The sequence below is a fragment of the Pavona decussata genome, unplaced genomic scaffold (genome assembly GCF_977016875.1).
Source record: "Pavona decussata unplaced genomic scaffold, jaPavDecu1.1 SCAFFOLD_102, whole genome shotgun sequence".
Taxonomy (NCBI): Eukaryota; Metazoa; Cnidaria; class Anthozoa; order Scleractinia; family Agariciidae; genus Pavona; species Pavona decussata.
In genome coordinates, this window is record NW_028145517.1 from 1,139,764 (window position 1) to 1,148,177 (window position 8,414).

The following is an 8,414-nucleotide window of genomic DNA, read 5'->3' on the forward strand; positions in this document are numbered from 1 at the left end:
AGGTCGACCCAAATAATTAAGTTCGGCAGTTGATTCAGACGTCGAACCTAACTGAAGTCGAACTTAATTAAAGCTAAAGTGAGAAAGTAGATTTTCGTGGTCAGCGGCTGTTGTTTGTACTCAACAAGATTTAAAATGGCGGGAAAGATGAATTCTGACATGGAAGAGCTTGCTTGATAAAATAATAAAGACAGGCCAAACACGGCTCCTACAGGTCGAGATAGGAAGAATATGACCTTCAAAGCTAATTTGCTCTTACGAGTACGTCTTTCAAAGATCTCTCTTTTCTGTACGAAAGTAAGGAAGGGTCGTTGTAGATCTCCCCTAGCAGAGGCTGATTTTCTATCAAGTGTCATTTACCAGGAGCCATAATCAGGGATGGAGACCGTAACGAGATGCCATTTTGACTTGTGGGCTTGTCCCCATGTGTTATATAAAAAAATCTATTTTTAGAAAAAAATTGCGCCATACGCGCGTGCGCGCACGCGTGTAAACAGCCAGGATCGCGCGCGGAGAAATAGAAATTTTTTTTCTACCCGTTCAAAATGGCGTCCAAATTTTAAAATTCTGCCAGGGAATATCTCCTCAGTACTCACATTTAAGGAATTAGACCCTCACAAAGAAAAGGTAGCAATTGAAAGAAGATGGGAAAAGTTGGAATAGGCGGCCTATTGATCACATGGCTCTCACAGTAAAGTCAAAAAGGCGCCAAGACGGTGGCGCTGCGTGCGTTGCTACTGTTGAATGAATGAAAAAAGCTTACACTCTACGGACATGTACTCAGACACGTAAGGACTTTTTTATCTTTAGTGAATTTTTTCTCAGCTGCTTTCCGTGTCACATATAAGGTAGTAGCCCCACGCATATTTGCGTGTATTCACGCGGGTTTATGACGTGAAGGGGGAGGGGGGGCAATTTTTTCTAAAGCTAGATTTTTTTGGTACAACACAAGGGGACGCGTGGACCCCACGCTGACGGTCTCCATCCCTGATTATGGCTCCTGTATTTACTCATCTGAATTGTTTTAGGTTAGACACAAAAGGGCGATATTCCATAACAAACCTCAAAATGTTTTTGCGGGTTTTTAGTTTGTTTTGTAGTGCCGACATTCTTTCGCGGAGGTTGACTTCTGAAAGAGTTTTATCTATAAGGTTATCGAGGTAATATCTGATAGGTAATCTCTGTTTGAATAGAGTGATGTTTTCTTCAAATGTTGTTTTTTAAGATTTTGTTCTGAGAAGTCTTGAGGCTTCGCCTTTGATATAGCCTGTATTGAAAGTTTCTGTCGGTTTGAGGTGCATGTGCACATCAAGAATAGATTCTTTTTTTTTTAAATCTTTCGCATCTCAGACAAGTATATTCAGTTGTTTCGAAACAAGAAGAACAAGCACATTCCTCTTTTCCCGCCATCTTGTTCAGAATGAATTCCTTTGCGCATGCCAAGTCGATGGAATGCACAGACCTATGGGATAGATATAATTTATATAATTTATACGTAACGTATGCATTTGGTTCGGCACATGAAAAGTTCGACGTCTGAATCGAAGTCGAACTTTTGCCGTTCTATTCGACTGGCGCAGTCGAATAGAACGGCGGGTCGACCCAAATACAAATCTGTCGATCCTAACTGATTCATACGTCGATCTTTACATGCGCCGAACCAAATGATTAGGTTCGGCTCATGTAAAGTTCGACGTATGAACCGGGCCTTAACGAAGCTTTGTTCGCCGTAATTCTAGTAGGACGTGTTGTTAGTGGAAAAAACATCCTAGAGTACAACAAATCTAAGAAATCACTTGTCGCTTTATGACAATGATGGTTAATTAGATTTAAATTCCAGTCTCCCATTAAAAATACAAGCTTATTTTCCTTGGAAATTTTCCAAAGTACTAGATCCAAGTCAGACAGAAATTCATGTAACTTCGAGTTGGGTGGTCGATAGATAATGCCGACAATTATGTTCTTTACTTTTGTCCTATTAATTTCAACAAACAAGGATTCAGCAGATTTGTCCCCAGGGAATGCTAGATCATGACGTTCTTTGTAATTTAAATGTTCACAAATGTAAAGGCCAACACCTCCACCAATGCGATCAACTCTAGGTTTATGCAAAAAATTGTAACCCGCTATATCGGAAAAACGATAACAATCATCAAGCCAAGTCTCAGAAATCCCAATGATAGGAAATTCCACTACAAGTTGGCCTAGAAAATTTGTAAGCTTATCAAATTTATTAGATAAACTACGAATGTTCATATGGAGGAACGAAAGGCTAGATTCAAGGGTACCGCATTTTAAATTTAGGCGACTTTGGTTTTCGGCTAACATGTTTTTAAAGCTATCTTCAGTATAGTATTCACAGCTACTGTTTTTTAAATAAAAATTCATATCTGGATTATTGTCTTTACAAAGACTGAAATTTTTATAGGATTCACATAACAAAGGATTAAACTTTAACTGAGCTAATCTATCAGGATCAAAATTGATGGTGCCGCCATTCATAAATTCAAAGAGAGTTAGCCGAAATTCATCATCGTCCAAATTATTAAATGGCATGGATGATAAACTAGTCATTTGATTTATCGCGAATGACTAAGCGATCGAGTACAAAATAAGCAATTTTACCCGCCTGCTTAGCAGCTTTAAACTTCTCAAGGTGAGCCTCCCGCTTTTTCAGGGTTGCGAACGCGATATCCTCACTGATGTGTAATCCAACGGGCTTTTCTTTCCGAGCTTTTCTTAGAACTTGCTCACGTTGCTTCCAGTCGCGAAGACGGCACACTATTGTGCGTGGCTCATTTGCGTTGGCACTGCCTCTCTTCTTCCGTCGCTCCACACGATGAGCTCTCTCAATGTCGATGTCCAAATCAAGCTTAGCTTTGATGGCATGTTTAACTTTCGATTCAACTTCATCCCAAGTCTCCTTTTCACCTTCGGCAATTCCTTTAATACGGATATTATTTCTCCTCGACTGGTTTTCTAGATACTCCGCTTTTAGCTCTTGTTGAGCCAGGTCTGAATTTAACTGATCGATCTCGTCCTTGGCTTCCTCAAGCTTAGACGCAAAGGGCTTAAGTTCCTCGATGTCTTTTTAGGAAAACTCCAAACTTGCTTTGAGGGAATTAACCGACTCAACCACACCATCCACTCTCGCCGTCAGTGATTTCACGACTGAATCAAACAACGCTCGTAGCATCGATTCTTGTACTTTCAGCATTTCTCGAACTGTTCGTAAAGAGACAAGCTCTTCTGTATCCACAGATGCTTGAGCTTCGTCGCCTTGAAAAGCTTCGTCGCTTTGGTGAGCTTGTTCAGCGCCAAGAGCTGCCACGAGGTTTTTGGGTTGCTTCGAATGATTTTTTCTTACCATAATTTGCAAATTTCGATAACTAGTAGGGCTACACACAAATAATAAATATAGTAACTTGAAAAGATAACGATTAAAGCTATTTTTGAAGACAAAATTTCATCTTTTGCGGGAGCACAGCCAAACACGTCCGCTCCGCATCAGCACCTTCCAATCATTAACTATGACCTCGATATAACGAACATTTTGGTCGTTTCCCCTTAAGTTCGTTATATCGAGGTTTTCGATATAACGAACCCTCGATTTAACGAACAAATTTGGCTGGTCCCCAGCGACTTCGTTAAATCGAGGTTCCACTGTAATGGCAAAGTGCATTTGAGTGGTAAGCAAAAATAGGAAAAACGCCTCACAAGATGGAAGCACAAATGGAGTGGCATGGATCCGAATGTGACGCCGCAGACTTTGGTTGAGACTCTTGACCACGCAAACTCCCAGTTTCATCCCGGTGAATATGTTGCTCTCGTAACATTGTTTACTTATTCTGCGTCTACATGCACTGCCGAATGTGGCTTCAGTAGCATGAAGAGACTAAAATCTCCTCTGGGAAGTACGATGACGGACGAAAAATAAGTTCCTTAGCAATCCTTCATATACATAGACATAAGAACGTGGATATTGACAGGTTGGTAACGGAATTTGCCCGTCTTAAGGGTGACGCCTCGCCCTTTGCTTATGACCTGTCTTCATTGTTTTTGTATTTTTTTTCTTTTCGAGAGACTGTAGCTTACAGAAAACACTAGGGAAATGGTTAAAATAAACAACTTTTTACTGCATTTTTGCCACATTATTTATTGAAAATGCCCTGCAGAAAAACCAAGAGATAACATTTCCGAGACCCTAAATTTCAAAATTTTCTGCGGGAGCATGCCCCCAGACCCCCCTAGCTGTAAGCGACTTTGGCGCTTACGAAAAATTTATTCTCCTGCGTACATCTTCAAAATCCCACGCGCTACGCCCCTGGTAAATTGCCGCGAAATTAGCTACAAGCAACATATCAAAACATATGACCAGCGTTGCCGAAAGTTACTCAACTCGGCTATTATAGTATAATAGCCGGCCTGTACAAATTGTAATCAGATGAAGGAGGTAGCCGAGATATTTTGAAATTATCAACTTTTAGTAGAATTCACAGAAGCTCCAAGTTGGCCAAAATTAAAATGTTGTGTAATATTAGCCACCATGAAGAGGTCTCATCGCCAGAAATCAAGGACATTTTGCCCCCGCATTTATTGGTCAGCGGAGTGTCTTATTACACATGGATCGTGAGAAAACAAAATGGCGGCGATGACTTCGGGGAAACATGTCCCATAAAATTCCCACTCTAATTGGCGTTTCTTGTAATCAGCAAGGATGTCAGACATTTTAAATACGTGTAAACTTCCTTCTAAAAGCGCTTGAAAATTATTAATTTGCAATTAAGTTTCACAAGTGGTCAACCATAAAGCTCCAACCCAGTTTAATTTCCGCGGGAGAAAATAAGTCTGTAAAACGAGGAAACCTGGGGCTAGTTTATATATACCGACAAACATTGCTGGAAGAGAAAAACAAATATGGCGGCTGTTTAAAGATCTAAGCTCGTAGAGTTTTTTCTCCTCCTCGTGCGTTCTGCAAAGATGGCCATAGTTCACAGAATCAACGATGGAAAAATATGTTCAGTATCTTCGAGGGCCTTGGAAACTTCCTGAATTACAAGAAATGACTCTTTATATGGAGAATTTTGTACATCAAACTTCCCTGAATTTAATGCGAGTCGGAGCTAGTTGACCACTTGAAGGGTTGTTCCTCAAATCGACGATCATTTGGTGAGGATTACACCATTTTTGAGGCAAACTATAAGTAATCTAGCTCTGGCTACTACTCGAGCCTCGAACGAACATCGTGGGAAGTAAGTAGACTAATTGCTTTTATTTTTTTATGTTAGTAATGTAGCTTAATCACTACTAAACATGTCTCGAGTCGGAGCTAGGGAATACTCTAACTCGTATTTGTTGCATTTTAGATTTTTGTCGAAATCCCATACATTTTCTCACACGATTCCGCCGCTATTAATGAAGAAATGCGCACGCGCGTCCGCCATTTTGACCACAATTTCTGGTAGTGTATTTTTGGGTAAGTTGACAAAACGTACATTAAATTAAACAAAACAAACAAAAATAAAAACATTAGGCTTCAACACAGGTTGGGATTGTAGAGGAAGGATAAGAAAAAAAATTCCAACTAAATATTCGCCTTGCTCACCCGAAAATCCCTAAATAACAAGGACCGGAACCAGGTTTGTGAGCCCGCGAGAATGGGCACCCCCACCAAACCCATGTTTTCGCGAAAACCGCTGGGCTCTGAAATCTGGTTCCAGTCCTTGTTATCTAAGTTCTTCCTGCTCACCCTGACACGAGAAAAGTCGTTCTCACCTCGAAACGCAGAAAAATTAATTGAAAATTGCGGGCGATCGCGCATGATAAATATACTGTTAGCCTTGAGCATAAATCCCGCGTAAACTGGGCATGTAGCTGTAATAACTACCAAGAGCCAGCAAATAATTGGTCTCAAAAGTTTCAAAAATTCGCCTTTTTTACCGCTGTTTAAAATATTTATACGCGAAATAATCATTTCAAAGAATCGAGTACAACGGTGTTATCCTGGAGCAAAATTCACGAACCTTTCGTAAGTTAAGATGTATCATCCTAAATATTGTTTCTTAACAAAAGAGTACTGTTCAGAACCAATAAACGGGCAAGGAGACAGTTTAAGGGGGTTTTGGAAATCTGGCCCTTAGTCAGTAACTGCGGCCAGCAAGATCTCGTCCGAGGTATAGTACTAATAAATAGCGCTCTATATAGGCAGAAGCAGCTTAGCTTGTTGACTAGGCAAAACAAAACTGCACGCGAGCAAAATACCCTTTAACCTCGTTCAAGCAGACGCGAATTCACCTGATATCTTCCTAAATCCATTTACTTAATCCCTGATTTTGGCGGCAGCGCGCGCAAAGATCTTTTAATTTTGATATTCCACAAATAGCGCATTAATGCACGACCCTTTAACCCCATATGAGCGAGCGTGTATCACTTGATATCATGTTCCTCATTCCATCAAAATAAATATTTTCTTCTTCTAATATATGAGTCTTTCTCATTCCCACCAATCAATCCATTATTTGTTTAAAGGGATGTTTTTCATAACCTTAAAAGATGTGTAAGGAATTTAAGACGAAAGCACATTGATAGCCAAATTTATTTCCTGAAAATGGTTTTCTGTTTTTTCCCGTTGTTCAGTGTCTCTACATCCAGTTATCATTGCCTGGGTTAGCATATCTCAGTTGTAATCGATCAGTTGGTTTAATTTTCCTTCTACCTCATAACTCGCGTTGATTGACTGTACGTTTCTTTTATAATCATCTCAGTTTATGCCTAGCTACAGTTCCAACTATAACTAACTGAAGCTGTACACAAAGACGGGCTTCAAAATGAGACCCAGTGATTTCTGTCTGGGCTGATGAACAGATATCTCAGGGAGAACAAAAAGCAGGGGTGGGGCTAGAAGGGCAGCCCGACACCTCCTCAGTCGCTTTAAATTCTACTTTCCAACGACCTCACACTACTGTAACTGGTATTTAAAATTGCCTGCTGGGGCACTTAACGAGGTTTTCGACAAAAACCCTATCACCCCCTCTCCCCTAACACCGAGAGCACAAACAGTCGACAGGCGACGTCTCTTTAACGTTTCAAATTTCAACATATATATGGACATTTTGTTGTTACATTCAAGTCAGAAGTGTGAAATGTGCTGCACTTGCGTTGATAAATAGCCTTGTCTAGCCCATTGAAAGTACTTAGGAAGGTTTTACTCAGGATTTTTCTTGCACTTTTTCAATCCCCCACCGCGTATTAGCAAACAGATGTTTGCTGAAAATATTATCTTTCCGCTTAATACTGTGTTTCTGTGTTACTGTGTTTCAGCAAATACCTGGTCCGTGCGGAATGTTTTCTTCGTTGGATAACTTAAAGATTACAGTGTGTTTGAGAGGGATGGTGCAGGACTGGCATATCATTAAGTGCTAGAGGAGTGCGGCTTGAGAGTCCAAAAATCTCAGCATTACGCTTGGCTTGCACTTGGAATTACTCTTCACCCTCTCTTCCTCATTCTGAGAAATCAATACTTTATTATTTTTATTAAAAGGAGATTAAATTTAGGATATATATAAACTGCTTTGAAAGCTTAAGTTAAAACCCTTTCACCTCGTTTGAGCGTATGTAGTATCACTTAATTCCCTTCCTCATTCCCAGGAATCAACCCTTTATTTTTTCGTGAGTATGTATCTTAGCAACAAAGAAATTGTATATCGTTTTACTCCTCAAATTATTGTGTAACATCGTCTAACTTAGCTAAAACAGGTTTTTATGTGGTATCACGTGTTAAAAATCTATTTCAGTCGTTTCAAGAAAAAACGTCAAACTTTCTCGAAGGGAAAAGTCCTTGATGTCTATGGGGAAACAAATAAAGAGCTCTCCCGTTTAGCTCTGAAACTCTTTAAAGTTTAAAATACTCTTTAAGTAACCTCGTGACTAGTGCGTTATCCCTGATCAATATCTCTAAAATTTAATTACGGAAAATGTATCCGTTTCAGGGAAACATCAAAGCGTGGGGAAAAAATCTGTTTTTTGTTTCATAAGGACTGGAACTGCCTTATTCGTTATGCACCTGAGCCCTAAACTGTAAGCCTAACACCTACTTAAACCAGGAAGAGGAGAGTCTTTCAGACGGAGTGTAGTTTATGAAGCACCAGAACGCTACTTTAACTCTGCAATACTTTCAATGTCATATCGAGTACGGCGAACCTTTTTAACCCACTTGAAGAAAAGTTAATTCTTTCCTTATCTTTTCCATTTCAATTTAGAAGCGGCTGTTGAACTGATAACGACCAATGACAAGATGACAGCACAGGAACACATTAATTGTAAGCTGTCAGCGCTGAAACTACCACATGAGTTAACAATTGCAAGTGATTTCACGTGGACAGGATTACCTTCCTCATTCCACGGAGGGGAACGTT

At 40.0% G+C, this 8,414-nt stretch overlaps 1 pseudogene; it reads right to left on the reverse strand.

Moving 5' to 3' along the window:
* Window positions 1–2,431: 2,431 nt before the first annotated feature.
* LOC146471513 (uncharacterized) lies at window positions 2,432–3,456 on the reverse strand (annotated as a pseudogene).
* Window positions 3,457–8,414: the final 4,958 nt, after the last annotated feature.